Below are 20,144 nucleotides of genomic sequence, written 5' to 3' on the forward strand. Positions count from 1 at the left end.
GCCATTTAAAGATAAGACTCTCGTTAATCTAACCACACTGTCCGATTTCAAAAAGGCTTTACAACGAAAGCAAAACATTAGATTATGTCAGCAGAGTACCAAGCCAGAAATAATCAGACACCCATTTTTCAAGCCAGCATATAATGTCACCAAAACCCAGAAGACAGCTAAATGCAGCACTCACCTTTGATGATCTTCATCAGATGACAACCCTAGGACATTATGTTATACAATACATGCATGTTTTGTTCAATCAAGTTCATATTTATATCAAAAACCAGCTTTTTACATTAGCATGTGACGTTCAGAACTAGCATACCCCCCGCAAACTTACGGGGAATTCGCTAACATTTTACTAAATTACTCACGATAAACGTTCACAAAAAGCATAACAATTATTTTAAGAATTATAGATACAGACCTCCTCTATGCACTCGATATGTCCGATTTTAAAATAGCTTTTTGGTGAAAGCACATTTTGCAATATTCTAAGTATATAGCCCAGGCATCACGGGCTCGCTATTTAGACATCCGGCAAGTTTAGCACTCACCATAATCATATTTACTATTATAAAAATGTCATTACCTTTTGTTGTCTTCGTCAGAATGCACACCCAGGACGTCTACTTCAATAACAAATGTTGGTTTGGTCCAAAATAATCCATCGTTATATCCGAATAGCGGCGTTTTGTTCGTGCGTTCCAGACACTATCCGAAATAGTAAAGAAGTGTCGCGCGCTTGGCGCAATTCCTGACAATAAAATTCAAAGTATTCAATTGCCGTACGTCGAAGCATGTCAACCGCTGTTTAAAATCAATTTTTACGTCATTTTTCTCGTAGAAAAGCGGTAAAATTCCGACAGGGAATCTCCTTTTCGGCAAACAGAGGAAAAAATCCCAAAGGCGGGGGCGGTCGGGGTCACGCGCATAAGCTAGTGTCTCTTGATGGGCCACTTGAGAAAGGCGATAATGTGTTTCAGCCTGGGGCTGGAATGACGACATTCTCTTTTTTCCCGGGCTATGAGAGCCTATGGACGACGTGGGAAGTGTCACGTTAGAGCAGAGATCCTTAGTAAATGATAGAGATGGCAAAGAAGTTCCAGAAATGGTCAGACAGGCCACTTCCTGTAAAGGAATCTCTCAGGTTTTGACCTGCCATTTGAGTTCTGTTATACTCACAGACACCATTCAAACAGTTTTAGAAAATTTAGGGTGTTTTCTATCCATATGTAATAAGTATATGCATATTCTAGTTACTGAGTAGGAGTGGTAACCAGATTAAATCGGGTATGTTTTTTATCCAGCCGTGTCAATGCTGCCCCCTAGCCCTAACAGGTTAAATGGGAAGCGAATATCCAACAAGTCAGTGACAACTGTGTTGAGTTTGGCCTTTGTGACTATGTCCTGGGATTTTCCACACACACCTCTCCTTCTAACTACTATTATGTGGCTTGTGAGCGGTATAGAGCAAAACCGACTACATGTACGTGTCCGTGAGGGTCTCAGCTTTCCATAGATGTGTCATAGTAGTCTCTAGCTCTAACCATTCAGTCTCTACAGATGTTTTTGTTGGAAGGGTTAACACCCAACTCTCCAAATTTAGGGATAGTATCCAATGCTCCACATTTTTTCAAAGAACCAACCCACCTGCTCCTCGTTAGTATAGTGGTGAGTATCCCCGCCTGTCACGCGGGAGACCGGGGTTCAATTCCCCGACGGGGAGGGAAAGACTGATTTTATTAGGGTGTACAATGTCACTGAGCCCACAAAGCGGGAAATATGCTTAGAATTAAAGATTTTTGATACGATATCTAGCCGTGGGGTTTATTTCAGCATTGCAAGGCATTGGTTGTTCAGTGGTAGAATTCTCGCCTGCCACGCGGGAGGCCCGGGTTCGATTCCCGGCCAATGCAGGAACTTTTGAACAAGTCATTTTGACAAGTATGCAACCCCGTGAGGAAGAAATCTCTTTTGAGATTGCCAGGTCGACAGCAATCTCTGGTCATGGTAGAATTCTCAACTGACTCTTGAAAAGTCTGAGTTTGGGCTCACTTACCGTTTGGACATTTATGCATTCTCAGTAGACTTTTGTGAATCCATTGTAGATTTCCAGTGTGTGAGGTGATTTACTTTGTGCAAGGCTTTAGTTGTTAAATGGGAAGCGAATATCCAACAAGTCAGTGACAACTGTGTTGAGTTTGGCCTTTGTGACTATGTCCTGGGATTTTCCACACACACCTCTCCTTCTAACTACTATTATGTGGCTTGTGAGCGGTATAGAGCAAAATCGACTACATGTACGTGTCCATGAGGGTCTCAGCTTTCCATAGATGTGTCATAGTAGTCTCTAGCTCTAACCATTCAGTCTCTACAGATGTTTTTGTTGGAAGGGTTAACACCCAACTCTCCAAATTTAGGGATAGTATCCAATGCTCCACATTTTTTCAAAGAACCAACCCACCTGCTCCTCGTTAGTATAGTGGTGAGTATCCCCGCCTGTCACGCGGGAGACCGGGGTTCAATTCCCCGACGGGGAGGGAAAGACTGATTTTATTAGGGTGTACAATGTCACTGAGCCCACAAAGCGGGAAATATGCTTAGAATTAAAGATTTTTGATACGATATCTAGCCGTGGGGTTTATTTCAGCATTGCAAGGCATTGGTTGTTCAGTGGTAGAATTCTCGCCTGCCACGCGGGAGGCCCGGGTTCGATTCCCGGCCAATGCAGGAACTTTTGAACAAGTCATTTTGACAAGTATGCAACCCCGTGAGGAAGAAATCTCTTTTGAGATTGCCAGGTCGACAGCAATCTCTGGTCATGGTAGAATTCTCAACTGACTCTTGAAAAGTCTGAGTTTGGGCTCACTTACCGTTTGGACATTTATGCATTCTCAGTAGACTTTTGTGAATCCATTGTAGATTTCCAGTGTGTGAGGTGATTTACTTTGTGCAAGGCTTTAGTTGTTAACCTCTATGGGACCGGCGGGACGAATTCGTCCCACCTACGTAACATCCACTGCCAGCCTGTGGCGCGATTTTCAAAATCTTCAAAATCCTATTACTTCAATTTCTCAAACATATGACTATTTTACAGCCATTTAAAGATAAGACTCTCGTTAATCTAACCACACTGTCCGATTTCAAAAAGGCTTTACAACGAAAGCAAAACATTAGATTATGTCAGCAGAGTACCAAGCCAGAAATAATCAGACACCCATTTTTCAAGCCAGCATATAATGTCACCAAAACCCAGAAGACAGCTAAATGCAGCACTCACCTTTGATGATCTTCATCAGATGACAACCCTAGGACATTATGTTATACAATACATGCATGTTTTGTTCAATCAAGTTCATATTTATATCAAAAACCAGCTTTTTACATTAGCATGTGACGTTCAGAACTAGCATACCCCCCGCAAACTTACGGGGAATTCGCTAACATTTTACTAAATTACTCACGATAAACGTTCACAAAAAGCATAACAATTATTTTAAGAATTATAGATACAGACCTCCTCTATGCACTCGATATGTCCGATTTTAAAATAGCTTTTTGGTGAAAGCACATTTTGCAATATTCTAAGTATATAGCCCAGGCATCACGGGCTCGCTATTTAGACATCCGGCAAGTTTAGCACTCACCATAATCATATTTACTATTATAAAAATGTCATTACCTTTTGTTGTCTTCGTCAGAATGCACACCCAGGACGTCTACTTCAATAACAAATGTTGGTTTGGTCCAAAATAATCCATCGTTATATCCGAATAGCGGCGTTTTGTTCGTGCGTTCCAGACACTATCCGAAATAGTAAAGAAGTGTCGCGCGCTTGGCGCAATTCCTGACAATAAAATTCAAAGTATTCAATTGCCGTACGTCGAAGCATGTCAACCGCTGTTTAAAATCAATTTTTACGTCATTTTTCTCGTAGAAAAGCGGTAAAATTCCGACAGGGAATCTCCTTTTCGGCAAACAGAGGAAAAAATCCCAAAGGCGGGGGCGGTCGGGGTCACGCGCATAAGCTAGTGTCTCTTGATGGGCCACTTGAGAAAGGCGATAATGTGTTTCAGCCTGGGGCTGGAATGACGACATTCTCTTTTTTCCCGGGCTATGAGAGCCTATGGACGACGTGGGAAGTGTCACGTTAGAGCAGAGATCCTTAGTAAATGATAGAGATGGCAAAGAAGTTCCAGAAATGGTCAGACAGGCCACTTCCTGTAAAGGAATCTCTCAGGTTTTGACCTGCCATTTGAGTTCTGTTATACTCACAGACACCATTCAAACAGTTTTAGAAAATTTAGGGTGTTTTCTATCCATATGTAATAAGTATATGCATATTCTAGTTACTGAGTAGGAGTGGTAACCAGATTAAATCGGGTATGTTTTTTATCCAGCCGTGTCAATGCTGCCCCCTAGCCCTAACAGGTTAAATGGGAAGCGAATATCCAACAAGTCAGTGACAACTGTGTTGAGTTTGGCCTTTGTGACTATGTCCTGGGATTTTCCACACACACCTCTCCTTCTAACTACTATTATGTGGCTTGTGAGCGGTATAGAGCAAAACCGACTACATGTACGTGTCCGTGAGGGTCTCAGCTTTCCATAGATGTGTCATAGTAGTCTCTAGCTCTAACCATTCAGTCTCTACAGATGTTTTTGTTGGAAGGGTTAACACCCAACTCTCCAAATTTAGGGATAGTATCCAATGCTCCACATTTTTTCAAAGAACCAACCCACCTGCTCCTCGTTAGTATAGTGGTGAGTATCCCCGCCTGTCACGCGGGAGACCGGGGTTCAATTCCCCGACGGGGAGGGAAAGACTGATTTTATTAGGGTGTACAATGTCACTGAGCCCACAAAGCGGGAAATATGCTTAGAATTAAAGATTTTTGATACGATATCTAGCCGTGGGGTTTATTTCAGCATTGCAAGGCATTGGTTGTTCAGTGGTAGAATTCTCGCCTGCCACGCGGGAGGCCCGGGTTCGATTCCCGGCCAATGCAGGAACTTTTGAACAAGTCATTTTGACAAGTATGCAACCCCGTGAGGAAGAAATCTCTTTTGAGATTGCCAGGTCGACAGCAATCTCTGGTCATGGTAGAATTCTCAACTGACTCTTGAAAAGTCTGAGTTTGGGCTCACTTACCGTTTGGACATTTATGCATTCTCAGTAGACTTTTGTGAATCCATTGTAGATTTCCAGTGTGTGAGGTGATTTACTTTGTGCAAGGCTTTAGTTGTTAAATGGGAAGCGAATATCCAACAAGTCAGTGACAACTGTGTTGAGTTTGGCCTTTGTGACTATGTCCTGGGATTTTCCACACACACCTCTCCTTCTAACTACTATTATGTGGCTTGTGAGCGGTATAGAGCAAAACCGACTACATGTACGTGTCCGTGAGGGTCTCAGCTTTCCATAGATGTGTCATAGTAGTCTCTAGCTCTAACCATTCAGTCTCTACAGATGTTTTTGTTGGAAGGGTTAACACCCAACTCTCCAAATTTAGGGATAGTATCCAATGCTCCACATTTTTTCAAAGAACCAACCCACCTGCTCCTTGTTAGTATAGTGGTGAGTATCCCCGCCTGTCACGCGGGAGACCGGGGTTCAATTCCCCGACGGGGAGGGAAAGACTGATTTTATTAGGGTGTACAATGTCACTGAGCCCACAAAGCGGGAAATATGCTTAGAATTAAAGATTTTTGATACGATATCTAGCCGTGGGGTTTTTTTCAGCATTGCAAGGCATTGGTTGTTCAGTGGTAGAATTCTCGCCTGCCACGCGGGAGGCCCGGGTTCGATTCCCGGCCAATGCAGGAACTTTTGAACAAGTCATTTTGACAAGTATGCAACCCCGTGAGGAAGAAATCTCTTTTGAGATTGCCAGGTCGACAGCAATCTCTGGTCATGGTAGAATTCTCAACTGACTCTTGAAAAGTCTGAGTTTGGGCTCACTTACCGTTTGGACATTTATGCATTCTCAGTAGACTTTTGTGAATCCATTGTAGATTTCCAGTGTGTGAGGTGATTTACTTTGTGCAAGGCTTTAGTTGTTAAATGGGAAGCGAATATCCAACAAGTCAGTGACAACTGTGTTGAGTTTGGCCTTTGTGACTATGTCCTGGGATTTTCCACACACACCTCTCCTTCTAACTACTATTATGTGGCTTGTGAGCGGTATAGAGCAAAACCGACTACATGTACGTGTCCGTGAGGGTCTCAGCTTTCCATAGATGTGTCATAGTAGTCTCTAGCTCTAACCATTCAGTCTCTACAGATGTTTTTGTTGGAAGGGTTAACACCCAACTCTCCAAATTTAGGGATAGTATCCAATGCTCCACATTTTTTCAAAGAACCAACCCACCTGCTCCTTGTTAGTATAGTGGTGAGTATCCCCGCCTGTCACGCGGGAGACCGGGGTTCAATTCCCCGACGGGGAGGGAAAGACTGATTTTATTAGGGTGTACAATGTCACTGAGCCCACAAAGCGGGAAATATGCTTAGAATTAAAGATTTTTGATACGATATCTAGCCGTGGGGTTTTTTTCAGCATTGCAAGGCATTGGTTGTTCAGTGGTAGAATTCTCGCCTGCCACGCGGGAGGCCCGGGTTCGATTCCCGGCCAATGCAGGAACTTTTGAACAAGTCATTTTGACAAGTATGCAATCCCGTGAGGAAGAAATCTCTTTTGAGATTGCCAGGTCGACAGCAATCTCTGGTCATGGTAGAATTCTCAACTGACTCTTGAAAAGTCTGAGTTTGGGTTCACTTACCGTTTGGACATTTATGCATTCTCAGTAGACTTTTGTGAATCCATTGTAGATTTCCAGTGTGTGAGGTGATTTACTTTGTGCAAGGCTTTAGTTGTTAAATGGGAAGCGAATATCCAACAAGTCAGTGACAACTGTGTTGAGTTTGGCCTTTGTGACTATGTCCTGGGATTTTCCACACACACCTCTCCTTCTAACTACTATTATGTGGCTTGTGAGCGGTATAGAGCAAAATCGACTACATGTACGTGTCCATGAGGGTCTCAGCTTTCCATAGATGTGTCATAGTAGTCTCTAGCTCTAACCATTCAGTCTCTACAGATGTTTTTGTTGGAAGGGTTAACACCCAACTCTCCAAATTTAGGGATAGTATCCAATGCTCCACATTTTTTCAAAGAACCAACCCACCTGCTCCTCGTTAGTTTAGTGGTGAGTATCCCCGCCTGTCACGCGGGAGACCGGGGTTCAATTCCCCGACGGGGAGGGAAAGACTGATTTTATTAGGGTGTACAATGTCACTGAGCCCACAAAGCGGGAAATATGCTTAGAATTAAAGATTTTTGATACGATATCTAGCCGTGGGGTTTTTTTCAGCATTGCAAGGCATTGGTTGTTCAGTGGTAGAATTCTCGCCTGCCACGCGGGAGGCCCGGTTTCGATTCCCGGCCAATGCAGGAACTTTTGAACAAGTCATTTTGACAAATATGCAACCCCGTGAGGAAGAAATCTCTTTTGAGATTGCCAGGTCGACAGCAATCTCTGGTCATGGTAGAATTCTCAACTGACTCTTGAAAAGTCTGAGTTTGGGCTCACTTACCGTTTGGACATTTATGCATTCTCAGTAGACTTTTGTGAATCCATTGTAGATTTCCAGTGTGTGAGGTGATTTACTTTGTGCAAGGCTTTAGTTGTTAAATGGGAAGCGAATATCCAACAAGTCAGTGACAACTGTGTTGAGTTTGGCCTTTGTGACTATGTCCTGGGATTTTCCACACACACCTCTCCTTCTAACTACTATTATGTGGCTTGTGAGCGGTATAGAGCAAAATCGACTACATGTACGTGTCCATGAGGGTCTCAGCTTTCCATAGATGTGTCATAGTAGTCTCTAGCTCTAACCATTCAGTCTCTACAGATGTTTTTGTTGGAAGGGTTAACACCCAACTCTCCAAATTTAGGGATAGTATCCAATGCTCCACATTTTTTCAAAGAACCAACCCACCTGCTCCTCGTTAGTATAGTGGTGAGTATCCCCGCCTGTCACGCGGGAGACCGGGGTTCAATTCCCCGACGGGGAGGGAAAGACTGATTTTATTAGGGTGTACAATGTCACTGAGCCCACAAAGCGGGAAATATGCTTAGAATTAAAGATTTTTGATACGATATCTAGCCGTGGGGTTTTTTTCAGCATTGCAAGGCATTGGTTGTTCAGTGGTAGAATTCTCGCCTGCCACGCGGGAGGCCCGGTTTCGATTCCCGGCCAATGCAGGAACTTTTGAACAAGTCATTTTGACAAATATGCAACCCCGTGAGGAAGAAATCTCTTTTGAGATTGCCAGGTCGACAGCAATCTCTGGTCATGGTAGAATTCTCAACTGACTCTTGAAAAGTCTGAGTTTGGGCTCACTTACCGTTTGGACATTTATGCATTCTCAGTAGACTTTTGTGAATCCATTGTAGATTTCCAGTGTGTGAGGTGATTTACTTTGTGCAAGGCTTTAGTTGTTAAATGGGAAGCGAATATCCAACAAGTCAGTGACAACTGTGTTGAGTTTGGCCTTTGTGACTATGTCCTGGGATTTTCCACACACACCTCTCCTTCTAACTACTATTATGTGGCTTGTGAGCGGTATAGAGCAAAATCGACTACATGTACGTGTCCATGAGGGTCTCAGCTTTCCATAGATGTGTCATAGTAGTCTCTAGCTCTAACCATTCAGTCTCTACAGATGTTTTTGTTGGAAGGGTTAACACCCAACTCTCCAAATTTAGGGATAGTATCCAATGCTCCACATTTTTTCAAAGAACCAACCCACCTGCTCCTCGTTAGTATAGTGGTGAGTATCCCCGCCTGTCACGCGGGAGACCGGGGTTCAATTCCCCGACGGGGAGGGAAAGACTGATTTTATTAGGGTGTACAATGTCACTGAGCCCACAAAGCGGGAAATATGCTTAGAATTAAAGATTTTTGATATGATATCTAGCCGTGGGGTTTTTTTCAGCATTGCAAGGCATTGGTTGTTCAGTGGTAGAATTCTCGCCTGCCACGCGGGAGGCCCGGTTTCGATTCCCGGCCAATGCAGGAACTTTTGAACAAGTCATTTTGACAAATATGCAACCCCGTGAGGAAGAAATCTCTTTTGAGATTGCCAGGTCGACAGCAATCTCTGGTCATGGTAGAATTCTCAACTGACTCTTGAAAAGTCTGAGTTTGGGCTCACTTACCGTTTGGACATTTATGCATTCTCAGTAGACTTTTGTGAATCCATTGTAGATTTCCAGTGTGTGAGGTGATTTACTTTGTGCAAGGCTTTAGTTGTTAAATGGGAAGCGAATATCCAACAAGTCAGTGACAACTGTGTTGAGTTTGGCCTTTGTGACTATGTCCTGGGATTTTCCACACACACCTCTCCTTCTAACTACTATTATGTGGCTTGTGAGCGGTATAGAGCAAAATCGACTACATGTACGTGTCCATGAGGGTCTCAGCTTTCCATAGATGTGTCATAGTAGTCTCTAGCTCTAACCATTCAGTCTCTACAGATGTTTTTGTTGGAAGGGTTAACACCCAACTCTCCAAATTTAGGGATAGTATCCAATGCTCCACATTTTTTCAAAGAACCAACCCACCTGCTCCTCGTTAGTATAGTGGTGAGTATCCCCGCCTGTCACGCGGGAGACCGGGGTTCAATTCCCCGACGGGGAGGGAAAGACTGATTTTATTAGGGTGTACAATGTCACTGAGCCCACAAAGCGGGAAATATGCTTAGAATTAAAGATTTTTGATACGATATCTAGCCGTGGGGTTTTTTTCAGCATTGCAAGGCATTGGTTGTTCAGTGGTAGAATTCTCGCCTGCCACGCGGGAGGCCCGGGTTCGATTCCCGGCCAATGCAGGAACTTTTGAACAAGTCATTTTGACAAGTATGCAATCCCGTGAGGAAGAAATCTCTTTTGAGATTGCCAGGTCGACAGCAATCTCTGGTCATGGTAGAATTCTCAACTGACTCTTGAAAAGTCTGAGTTTGGGTTCACTTACCGTTTGGACATTTATGCATTCTCAGTAGACTTTTGTGAATCCATTGTAGATTTCCAGTGTGTGAGGTGATTTACTTTGTGCAAGGCTTTAGTTGTTAAATGGGAAGCGAATATCCAACAAGTCAGTGACAACTGTGTTGAGTTTGGCCTTTGTGACTATGTCCTGGGATTTTCCACACACACCTCTCCTTCTAACTACTATTATGTGGCTTGTGAGCGGTATAGAGCAAAATCGACTACATGTACGTGTCCATGAGGGTCTCAGCTTTCCATAGATGTGTCATAGTAGTCTCTAGCTCTAACCATTCAGTCTCTACAGATGTTTTTGTTGGAAGGGTTAACACCCAACTCTCCAAATTTAGGGATAGTATCCAATGCTCCACATTTTTTCAAAGAACCAACCCACCTGCTCCTCGTTAGTATAGTGGTGAGTATCCCCGCCTGTCACGCGGGAGACCGGGGTTCAATTCCCCGACGGGGAGGGAAAGACTGATTTTATTAGGGTGTACAATGTCACTGAGCCCACAAAGCGGGAAATATGCTTAGAATTAAAGATTTTTGATACGATATCTAGCCGTGGGGTTTTTTTCAGCATTGCAAGGCATTGGTTGTTCAGTGGTAGAATTCTCGCCTGCCACGCGGGAGGCCCGGGTTCGATTCCCGGCCAATGCAGGAACTTTTGAACAAGTCATTTTGACAAGTATGCAATCCCGTGAGGAAGAAATCTCTTTTGAGATTGCCAGGTCGACAGCAATCTCTGGTCATGGTAGAATTCTCAACTGACTCTTGAAAAGTCTGAGTTTGGGTTCACTTACCGTTTGGACATTTATGCATTCTCAGTAGACTTTTGTGAATCCATTGTAGATTTCCAGTGTGTGAGGTGATTTACTTTGTGCAAGGCTTTAGTTGTTAAATGGGAAGCGAATATCCAACAAGTCAGTGACAACTGTGTTGAGTTTGGCCTTTGTGACTATGTCCTGGGATTTTCCACACACACCTCTCCTTCTAACTACTATTATGTGGCTTGTGAGCGGTATAGAGCAACATCGACTACATGTACGTGTCCATGAGGGTCTCAGCTTTCCATAGATGTGTCATAGTAGTCTCTAGCTCTAACCATTCAGTCTCTACAGATGTTTTTGTTGGAAGGGTTAACACCCAACTCTCCAAATTTAGGGATAGTATCCAATGCTCCACATTTTTTCAAAGAACCAACCCACCTGCTCCTCGTTAGTATAGTGGTGAGTATCCCCGCCTGTCACGCGGGAGACCGGGGTTCAATTCCCCGACGGGGAGGGAAAGACTGATTTTATTAGGGTGTACAATGTCACTGAGCCCACAAAGCGGGAAATATGCTTAGAATTAAAGATTTTTGATACGATATCTAGCCGTGGGGTTTTTTTCAGCATTGCAAGGCATTGGTTGTTCAGTGGTAGAATTCTCGCCTGCCACGCGGGAGGCCCGGGTTCGATTCCCGGCCAATGCAGGAACTTTTGAACAAGTCATTTTGACAAGTATGCAATCCCGTGAGGAAGAAATCTCTTTTGAGATTGCCAGGTCGACAGCAATCTCTGGTCATGGTAGAATTCTCAACTGACTCTTGAAAAGTCTGAGTTTGGGTTCACTTACCGTTTGGACATTTATGCATTCTCAGTAGACTTTTGTGAATCCATTGTAGATTTCCAGTGTGTGAGGTGATTTACTTTGTGCAAGGCTTTAGTTGTTAAATGGGAAGCGAATATCCAACAAGTCAGTGACAACTGTGTTGAGTTTGGCCTTTGTGACTATGTCCTGGGATTTTCCACACACACCTCTCCTTCTAACTACTATTATGTGGCTTGTGAGCGGTATAGAGCAACATCGACTACATGTACGTGTCCATGAGGGTCTCAGCTTTCCATAGATGTGTCATAGTAGTCTCTAGCTCTAACCATTCAGTCTCTACAGATGTTTTTGTTGGAAGGGTTAACACCCAACTCTCCAAATTTAGGGATAGTATCCAATGCTCCACATTTTTTCAAAGAACCAACCCACCTGCTCCTCGTTAGTATAGTGGTGAGTATCCCCGCCTGTCACGCGGGAGACCGGGGTTCAATTCCCCGACGGGGAGGGAAAGACTGATTTTATTAGGGTGTACAATGTCACTGAGCCCACAAAGCGGGAAATATGCTTAGAATTAAAGATTTTTGATACGATATCTAGCCGTGGGGTTTTTTTCAGCATTGCAAGGCATTGGTTGTTCAGTGGTAGAATTCTCGCCTGCCACGCGGGAGGCCCGGGTTCGATTCCCGGCCAATGCAGGAACTTTTGAACAAGTCATTTTGACAAGTATGCAATCCCGTGAGGAAGAAATCTCTTTTGAGATTGCCAGGTCGACAGCAATCTCTGGTCATGGTAGAATTCTCAACTGACTCTTGAAAAGTCTGAGTTTGGGTTCACTTACCGTTTGGACATTTATGCATTCTCAGTAGACTTTTGTGAATCCATTGTAGATTTCCAGTGTGTGAGGTGATTTACTTTGTGCAAGGCTTTAGTTGTTAAATGGGAAGCGAATATCCAACAAGTCAGTGACAACTGTGTTGAGTTTGGCCTTTGTGACTATGTCCTGGGATTTTCCACACACACCTCTCCTTCTAACTACTATTATGTGGCTTGTGAGCGGTATAGAGCAAAACCGACTACATGTACGTGTCCGTGAGGGTCTCAGCTTTCCATAGATGTGTCATAGTAGTCTCTAGCTCTAACCATTCAGTCTCTACAGATGTTTTTGTTGGAAGGGTTAACACCCAACTCTCCAAATTTAGGGATAGTATCCAATGCTCCACATTTTTTCAAAGAACCAACCCACCTGCTCCTCGTTAGTATAGTGGTGAGTATCCCCGCCTGTCACGCGGGAGACCGGGGTTCAATTCCCCGACGGGGAGGGAAAGACTGATTTTATTAGGGTGTACAATGTCACTGAGCCCACAAAGCGGGAAATATGCTTAGAATTAAAGATTTTTGATACGATATCTAGCCGTGGGGTTTATTTCAGCATTGCAAGGCATTGGTTGTTCAGTGGTAGAATTCTCGCCTGCCACGCGGGAGGCCCGGGTTCGATTCCCGGCCAATGCAGGAACTTTTGAACAAGTCATTTTGACAAGTATGCAACCCCGTGAGGAAGAAATCTCTTTTGAGATTGCCAGGTCGACAGCAATCTCTGGTCATGGTAGAATTCTCAACTGACTCTTGAAAAGTCTGAGTTTGGGCTCACTTACCGTTTGGACATTTATGCATTCTCAGTAGACTTTTGTGAATCCATTGTAGATTTCCAGTGTGTGAGGTGATTTACTTTGTGCAAGGCTTTAGTTGTTAAATGGGAAGCGAATATCCAACAAGTCAGTGACAACTGTGTTGAGTTTGGCCTTTGTGACTATGTCCTGGGATTTTCCACACACACCTCTCCTTCTAACTACTATTATGTGGCTTGTGAGCGGTATAGAGCAAAACCGACTACATGTACGTGTCCGTGAGGGTCTCAGCTTTCCATAGATGTGTCATAGTAGTCTCTAGCTCTAACCATTCAGTCTCTACAGATGTTTTTGTTGGAAGGGTTAACACCCAACTCTCCAAATTTAGGGATAGTATCCAATGCTCCACATTTTTTCAAAGAACCAACCCACCTGCTCCTTGTTAGTATAGTGGTGAGTATCCCCGCCTGTCACGCGGGAGACCGGGGTTCAATTCCCCGACGGGGAGGGAAAGACTGATTTTATTAGGGTGTACAATGTCACTGAGCCCACAAAGCGGGAAATATGCTTAGAATTAAAGATTTTTGATACGATATCTAGCCGTGGGGTTTTTTTCAGCATTGCAAGGCATTGGTTGTTCAGTGGTAGAATTCTCGCCTGCCACGCGGGAGGCCCGGGTTCGATTCCCGGCCAATGCAGGAACTTTTGAACAAGTCATTTTGACAAGTATGCAATCCCGTGAGGAAGAAATCTCTTTTGAGATTGCCAGGTCGACAGCAATCTCTGGTCATGGTAGAATTCTCAACTGACTCTTGAAAAGTCTGAGTTTGGGTTCACTTACCGTTTGGACATTTATGCATTCTCAGTAGACTTTTGTGAATCCATTGTAGATTTCCAGTGTGTGAGGTGATTTACTTTGTGCAAGGCTTTAGTTGTTAAATGGGAAGCGAATATCCAACAAGTCAGTGACAACTGTGTTGAGTTTGGCCTTTGTGACTATGTCCTGGGATTTTCCACACACACCTCTCCTTCTAACTACTATTATGTGGCTTGTGAGCGGTATAGAGCAAAATCGACTACATGTACGTGTCCATGAGGGTCTCAGCTTTCCATAGATGTGTCATAGTAGTCTCTAGCTCTAACCATTCAGTCTCTACAGATGTTTTTGTTGGAAGGGTTAACACCCAACTCTCCAAATTTAGGGATAGTATCCAATGCTCCACATTTTTTCAAAGAACCAACCCACCTGCTCCTCGTTAGTATAGTGGTGAGTATCCCCGCCTGTCACGCGGGAGACCGGGGTTCAATTCCCCGACGGGGAGGGAAAGACTGATTTTATTAGGGTGTACAATGTCACTGAGCCCACAAAGCGGGAAATATGCTTAGAATTAAAGATTTTTGATACGATATCTAGCCGTGGGGTTTTTTTCAGCATTGCAAGGCATTGGTTGTTCAGTGGTAGAATTCTCGCCTGCCACGCGGGAGGCCCGGTTTCGATTCCCGGCCAATGCAGGAACTTTTGAACAAGTCATTTTGACAAATATGCAACCCCGTGAGGAAGAAATCTCTTTTGAGATTGCCAGGTCGACAGCAATCTCTGGTCATGGTAGAATTCTCAACTGACTCTTGAAAAGTCTGAGTTTGGGCTCACTTACCGTTTGGACATTTATGCATTCTCAGTAGACTTTTGTGAATCCATTGTAGATTTCCAGTGTGTGAGGTGATTTACTTTGTGCAAGGCTTTAGTTGTTAAATGGGAAGCGAATATCCAACAAGTCAGTGACAACTGTGTTGAGTTTGGCCTTTGTGACTATGTCCTGGGATTTTCCACACACACCTCTCCTTCTAACTACTATTATGTGGCTTGTGAGCGGTATAGAGCAAAACCGACTACATGTACGTGTCCGTGAGGGTCTCAGCTTTCCATAGATGTGTCATAGTAGTCTCTAGCTCTAACCATTCAGTCTCTACAGATGTTTTTGTTGGAAGGGTTAACACCCAACTCTCCAAATTTAGGGATAGTATCCAATGCTCCACATTTTTTCAAAGAACCAACCCACCTGCTCCTCGTTAGTATAGTGGTGAGTATCCCCGCCTGTCACGCGGGAGACCGGGGTTCAATTCCCCGACGGGGAGGGAAAGACTGATTTTATTAGGGTGTACAATGTCACTGAGCCCACAAAGCGGGAAATATGCTTAGAATTAAAGATTTTTGATACGATATCTAGCCGTGGGGTTTATTTCAGCATTGCAAGGCATTGGTTGTTCAGTGGTAGAATTCTCGCCTGCCACGCGGGAGGCCCGGGTTCGATTCCCGGCCAATGCAGGAACTTTTGAACAAGTCATTTTGACAAGTATGCAACCCCGTGAGGAAGAAATCTCTTTTGAGATTGCCAGGTCGACAGCAATCTCTGGTCATGGTAGAATTCTCAACTGACTCTTGAAAAGTCTGAGTTTGGGCTCACTTACCGTTTGGACATTTATGCATTCTCAGTAGACTTTTGTGAATCCATTGTAGATTTCCAGTGTGTGAGGTGATTTACTTTGTGCAAGGCTTTAGTTGTTAAATGGGAAGCGAATATCCAACAAGTCAGTGACAACTGTGTTGAGTTTGGCCTTTGTGACTATGTCCTGGGATTTTCCACACACACCTCTCCTTCTAACTACTATTATGTGGCTTGTGAGCGGTATAGAGCAAAACCGACTACATGTACGTGTCCGTGAGGGTCTCAGCTTTCCATAGATGTGTCATAGTAGTCTCTAGCTCTAACCATTCAGTCTCTACAGATGTTTTTGTTGGAAGGGTTAACACCCAACTCTCCAAATTTAGGGATAGTATCCAATGCTCCACATTTTTTCAAAGAACCAACCCACCTGCTCCTTGTTAGTATAGTGGTGAGTATCCCCGCCTGTCACGCGGGAGACCGGGGTTCAATTCCCCGACGGGGAGGGAAAGACTGATTTTATTAGGGTGTACAATGTCACTGAGCCCACAAAGCGGGAAATATGCTTAGAATTAAAGATTTTTGATACGATATCTAGCCGTGGGGTTTTTTTCAGCATTGCAAGGCATTGGTTGTTCAGTGGTAGAATTCTCGCCTGCCACGCGGGAGGCCCGGGTTCGATTCCCGGCCAATGCAGGAACTTTTGAACAAGTCATTTTGACAAGTATGCAATCCCGTGAGGAAGAAATCTCTTTTGAGATTGCCAGGTCGACAGCAATCTCTGGTCATGGTAGAATTCTCAACTGACTCTTGAAAAGTCTGAGTTTGGGTTCACTTACCGTTTGGACATTTATGCATTCTCAGTAGACTTTTGTGAATCCATTGTAGATTTCCAGTGTGTGAGGTGATTTACTTTGTGCAAGGCTTTAGTTGTTAAATGGGAAGCGAATATCCAACAAGTCAGTGACAACTGTGTTGAGTTTGGCCTTTGTGACTATGTCCTGGGATTTTCCACACACACCTCTCCTTCTAACTACTATTATGTGGCTTGTGAGCGGTATAGAGCAAAATCGACTACATGTACGTGTCCATGAGGGTCTCAGCTTTCCATAGATGTGTCATAGTAGTCTCTAGCTCTAACCATTCAGTCTCTACAGATGTTTTTGTTGGAAGGGTTAACACCCAACTCTCCAAATTTAGGGATAGTATCCAATGCTCCACATTTTTTCAAAGAACCAACCCACCTGCTCCTCGTTAGTATAGTGGTGAGTATCCCCGCCTGTCACGCGGGAGACCGGGGTTCAATTCCCCGACGGGGAGGGAAAGACTGATTTTATTAGGGTGTACAATGTCACTGAGCCCACAAAGCGGGAAATATGCTTAGAATTAAAGATTTTTGATACGATATCTAGCCGTGGGGTTTTTTTCAGCATTGCAAGGCATTGGTTGTTCAGTGGTAGAATTCTCGCCTGCCACGCGGGAGGCCCGGGTTCGATTCCCGGCCAATGCAGGAACTTTTGAACAAGTCATTTTGACAAGTATGCAATCCCGTGAGGAAGAAATCTCTTTTGAGATTGCCAGGTCGACAGCAATCTCTGGTCATGGTAGAATTCTCAACTGACTCTTGAAAAGTCTGAGTTTGGGTTCACTTACCGTTTGGACATTTATGCATTCTCAGTAGACTTTTGTGAATCCATTGTAGATTTCCAGTGTGTGAGGTGATTTACTTTGTGCAAGGCTTTAGTTGTTAAATGGGAAGCGAATATCCAACAAGTCAGTGACAACTGTGTTGAGTTTGGCCTTTGTGACTATGTCCTGGGATTTTCCACACACACCTCTCCTTCTAACTACTATTATGTGGCTTGTGAGCGGTATAGAGCAAAATCGACTACATGTACGTGTCCATGAGGGTCTCAGCTTTCCATAGATGTGTCATAGTAGTCTCTAGCTCTAACCATTCAGTCTCTACAGATGTTTTTGTTGGAAGGGTTAACACCCAACTCTCCAAATTTAGGGATAGTATCCAATGCTCCACATTTTTTCAAAGAACCAACCCACCTGCTCCTCGTTAGTATAGTGGTGAGTATCCCCGCCTGTCACGCGGGAGACCGGGGTTCAATTCCCCGACGGGGAGGGAAAGACTGATTTTATTAGGGTGTACAATGTCACTGAGCCCACAAAGCGGGAAATATGCTTAGAATTAAAGATTTTTGATACGATATCTAGCCGTGGGGTTTTTTTCAGCATTGCAAGGCATTGGTTGTTCAGTGGTAGAATTCTCGCCTGCCACGCGGGAGGCCCGGTTTCGATTCCCGGCCAATGCAGGAACTTTTGAACAAGTCATTTTGACAAATATGCAACCCCGTGAGGAAGAAATCTCTTTTGAGATTGCCAGGTCGACAGCAATCTCTGGTCATGGTAGAATTCTCAACTGACTCTTGAAAAGTCTGAGTTTGGGCTCACTTACCGTTTGGACATTTATGCATTCTCAGTAGACTTTTGTGAATCCATTGTAGATTTCCAGTGTGTGAGGTGATTTACTTTGTGCAAGGCTTTAGTTGTTAAATGGGAAGCGAATATCCAACAAGTCAGTGACAACTGTGTTGAGTTTGGCCTTTGTGACTATGTCCTGGGATTTTCCACACACACCTCTCCTTCTAACTACTATTATGTGGCTTGTGAGCGGTATAGAGCAAAATCGACTACATGTACGTGTCCATGAGGGTCTCAGCTTTCCATAGATGTGTCATAGTAGTCTCTAGCTCTAACCATTCAGTCTCTACAGATGTTTTTGTTGGAAGGGTTAACACCCAACTCTCCAAATTTAGGGATAGTATCCAATGCTCCACATTTTTTCAAAGAACCAACCCACCTGCTCCTCGTTAGTATAGTGGTGAGTATCCCCGCCTGTCACGCGGGAGACCGGGGTTCAATTCCCCGACGGGGAGGGAAAGACTGATTTTATTAGGGTGTACAATGTCACTGAGCCCACAAAGCGGGAAATATGCTTAGAATTAAAGATTTTTGATACGATATCTAGCCGTGGGGTTTTTTTCAGCATTGCAAGGCATTGGTTGTTCAGTGGTAGAATTCTCGCCTGCCACGCGGGAGGCCCGGTTTCGATTCCCGGCCAATGCAGGAACTTTTGAACAAGTCATTTTGACAAATATGCAACCCCGTGAGGAAGAAATCTCTTTTGAGATTGCCAGGTCGACAGCAATCTCTGGTCATGGTAGAATTCTCAACTGACTCTTGAAAAGTCTGAGTTTGGGCTCACTTACCGTTTGGACATTTATGCATTCTCAGTAGACTTTTGTGAATCCATTGTAGATTTCCAGTGTGTGAGGTGATTTACTTTGTGCAAGGCTTTAGTTGTTAAATGGGAAGCGAATATCCAACAAGTCAGTGACAACTGTGTTGAGTTTGGCCTTTGTGACTATGTCCTGGGATTTTCCACACACACCTCTCCTTCTAACTACTATTATGTGGCTTGTGAGCGGTATAGAGCAAAATCGACTACATGTACGTGTCCATGAGGGTCTCAGCTTTCCATAGATGTGTCATAGTAGTCTCTAGCTCTAACCATTCAGTCTCTACAGATGTTTTTGTTGGAAGGGTTAACACCCAACTCTCCAAATTTAGGGATAGTATCCAATGCTCCACATTTTTTCAAAGAACCAACCCACCTGCTCCTCGTTAGTATAGTGGTGAGTATCCCCGCCTGTCACGCGGGAGACCGGGGTTCAATTCCCCGACGGGGAGGGAAAGACTGATTTTATTAGGGTGTACAATGTCACTGAGCCCACAAAGCGGGAAATATGCTTAGAATTAAAGATTTTTGATACGATATCTAGCCGTGGGGTTTTTTTCAGCATTGCAAGGCATTGGTTGTTCAGTGGTAGAATTCTCGCCTGCCACGCGGGAGGCCCGGTTTCGATTCCCGGCCAATGCAGGAACTTTTGAACAAGTCATTTTGACAAATATGCAACCCCGTGAGGAAGAAATCTCTTTTGAGATTGCCAGGTCGACAGCAATCTCTGGTCATGGTAGAATTCTCAACTGACTCTTGAAAAGTCTGAGTTTGGGCTCACTTACCGTTTGGACATTTATGCATTCTCAGTAGACTTTTGTGAATCCATTGTAGATTTCCAGTGTGTGAGGTGATTTACTTTGTGCAAGGCTTTAGTTGTTAAATGGGAAGCGAATATCCAACAAGTCAGTGACAACTGTGTTGAGTTTGGCCTTTGTGACTATGTCCTGGGATTTTCCACACACACCTCTCCTTCTAACTACTATTATGTGGCTTGTGAGCGGTATAGAGCAAAATCGACTACATGTACGTGTCCATGAGGGTCTCAGCTTTCCATAGATGTGTCATAGTAGTCTCTAGCTCTAACCATTCAGTCTCTACAGATGTTTTTGTTGGAAGGGTTAACAC

The 20,144-nt window shown here is 44.0% G+C and overlaps 14 non-coding genes across 14 annotated transcripts; all 14 read left to right on the forward strand.

The window, feature by feature from the left end:
* Positions 1 to 1,842: 1,842 nt before the first annotated feature.
* On the forward strand, positions 1,843 to 1,913 carry trnag-gcc (transfer RNA glycine (anticodon GCC)). Its single transcript has one exon. It is a non-coding gene; the product is annotated as a tRNA-Gly (tRNA).
* A 743-nt stretch (positions 1,914 to 2,656) lies between these two features.
* On the forward strand, positions 2,657 to 2,727 carry trnag-gcc (transfer RNA glycine (anticodon GCC)). Its single transcript has one exon. It is a non-coding gene; the product is annotated as a tRNA-Gly (tRNA).
* A 2,208-nt stretch (positions 2,728 to 4,935) lies between these two features.
* On the forward strand, positions 4,936 to 5,006 carry trnag-gcc (transfer RNA glycine (anticodon GCC)). Its single transcript has one exon. It is a non-coding gene; the product is annotated as a tRNA-Gly (tRNA).
* Positions 5,007 to 5,749: 743 nt separating this feature from the next.
* trnag-gcc (transfer RNA glycine (anticodon GCC)) lies at positions 5,750 to 5,820 on the forward strand. Its single transcript has one exon. It is a non-coding gene; the product is annotated as a tRNA-Gly (tRNA).
* Positions 5,821 to 6,563: 743 nt separating this feature from the next.
* On the forward strand, positions 6,564 to 6,634 carry trnag-gcc (transfer RNA glycine (anticodon GCC)). Its single transcript has one exon. It is a non-coding gene; the product is annotated as a tRNA-Gly (tRNA).
* A 3,185-nt stretch (positions 6,635 to 9,819) lies between these two features.
* trnag-gcc (transfer RNA glycine (anticodon GCC)) lies at positions 9,820 to 9,890 on the forward strand. The gene has a single exon. It is a non-coding gene; the product is annotated as a tRNA-Gly (tRNA).
* Positions 9,891 to 10,633: 743 nt separating this feature from the next.
* Positions 10,634 to 10,704, forward strand: trnag-gcc (transfer RNA glycine (anticodon GCC)). Its single transcript has one exon. It is a non-coding gene; the product is annotated as a tRNA-Gly (tRNA).
* Positions 10,705 to 11,447: 743 nt separating this feature from the next.
* trnag-gcc (transfer RNA glycine (anticodon GCC)) lies at positions 11,448 to 11,518 on the forward strand. The gene has a single exon. It is a non-coding gene; the product is annotated as a tRNA-Gly (tRNA).
* A 743-nt stretch (positions 11,519 to 12,261) lies between these two features.
* On the forward strand, positions 12,262 to 12,332 carry trnag-gcc (transfer RNA glycine (anticodon GCC)). The gene has a single exon. It is a non-coding gene; the product is annotated as a tRNA-Gly (tRNA).
* Positions 12,333 to 13,075: 743 nt separating this feature from the next.
* trnag-gcc (transfer RNA glycine (anticodon GCC)) lies at positions 13,076 to 13,146 on the forward strand. Its single transcript has one exon. It is a non-coding gene; the product is annotated as a tRNA-Gly (tRNA).
* A 743-nt stretch (positions 13,147 to 13,889) lies between these two features.
* trnag-gcc (transfer RNA glycine (anticodon GCC)) lies at positions 13,890 to 13,960 on the forward strand. Its single transcript has one exon. It is a non-coding gene; the product is annotated as a tRNA-Gly (tRNA).
* A 1,557-nt stretch (positions 13,961 to 15,517) lies between these two features.
* trnag-gcc (transfer RNA glycine (anticodon GCC)) lies at positions 15,518 to 15,588 on the forward strand. Its single transcript has one exon. It is a non-coding gene; the product is annotated as a tRNA-Gly (tRNA).
* Positions 15,589 to 16,331: 743 nt separating this feature from the next.
* trnag-gcc (transfer RNA glycine (anticodon GCC)) lies at positions 16,332 to 16,402 on the forward strand. Its single transcript has one exon. It is a non-coding gene; the product is annotated as a tRNA-Gly (tRNA).
* Positions 16,403 to 17,145: 743 nt separating this feature from the next.
* trnag-gcc (transfer RNA glycine (anticodon GCC)) lies at positions 17,146 to 17,216 on the forward strand. Its single transcript has one exon. It is a non-coding gene; the product is annotated as a tRNA-Gly (tRNA).
* Positions 17,217 to 20,144: the final 2,928 nt, after the last annotated feature.

This window comes from Salmo salar, chromosome 23 (assembly GCF_965601325.2).
Source record: "Salmo salar chromosome 23, fSalSal1, whole genome shotgun sequence".
NCBI classification, from domain to species: domain Eukaryota; kingdom Metazoa; phylum Chordata; class Actinopteri; order Salmoniformes; family Salmonidae; genus Salmo; species Salmo salar.